This window comes from Penaeus monodon, chromosome 27 (assembly GCF_015228065.2).
Source record: "Penaeus monodon isolate SGIC_2016 chromosome 27, NSTDA_Pmon_1, whole genome shotgun sequence".
Classification (NCBI taxonomy): domain Eukaryota; kingdom Metazoa; phylum Arthropoda; class Malacostraca; order Decapoda; family Penaeidae; genus Penaeus; species Penaeus monodon.
In genome coordinates this window covers 7,503,780-7,504,359 of record NC_051412.1, presented here as the reverse complement: position 1 = coordinate 7,504,359, position 580 = coordinate 7,503,780, and the positions used below count along the sequence as shown (strand labels likewise).

At 58.1% G+C, this 580-nt stretch overlaps 1 protein-coding gene across 1 annotated transcript in view; it reads right to left on the bottom strand.

Moving 5' to 3' along the window:
- Positions 1-580, bottom strand: part of LOC119590556 (tripartite motif-containing protein 55-like) — a gene marked incomplete at its 3' end in the record, with an annotated part of 10,280 nt that overhangs the window by 1,606 nt on the left and 8,094 nt on the right.

Genomic DNA, 580 nt, shown 5'->3' with positions numbered 1-580 from the left:
AGAGGGAAGGGGAAGGGGGATGATTAGGAGGGGAGGAGGAGAGGAGGGAGGGAAGGAGGAGGAGAGAGGGAAGGGGAAGGGGGATGATGAGGGGAGAGAGGGTAGGGAAGGAGGAAGGGGGAGGAGGAGAAAGGGAAGGGGGAGAGGGGAGGATGAGGGAAAGAAGGGAATGGGAGAGGGGAGAGAAGTGGGGGAGGGGAGGATTATTGGAGGGAGGGAGGGAGAGGGGAGAGGGGATGAGATGATGATGGGAGGGAGAGAGGGAGACGGGAAGGGGGAATGATTGGAAAGAGAGAGGGGAGAGGGGAGGGGGAAGGAAATGGTAGGGGAGAGAGGGGTGAGGGTGGGAGAGGACAGAGGAGGAGGAGGAGTCAGTGAGGGGAAGGGAGGAGGTGTGTTGGGGGGAGGGAAGGATGGGGGGGGGAGGGGGAGGGAAAGGGGCGTGTGCACCATTCATGATTGCAAAGGAGGAGATCTCGACCCAACTCTTCGCTTAAGAGCTTGCAACAAACGACGTTCAATTGCCGTTCAACATAACGAACGGCCCTTTATGTCATCATCATCAATTTTCTCTACTCCA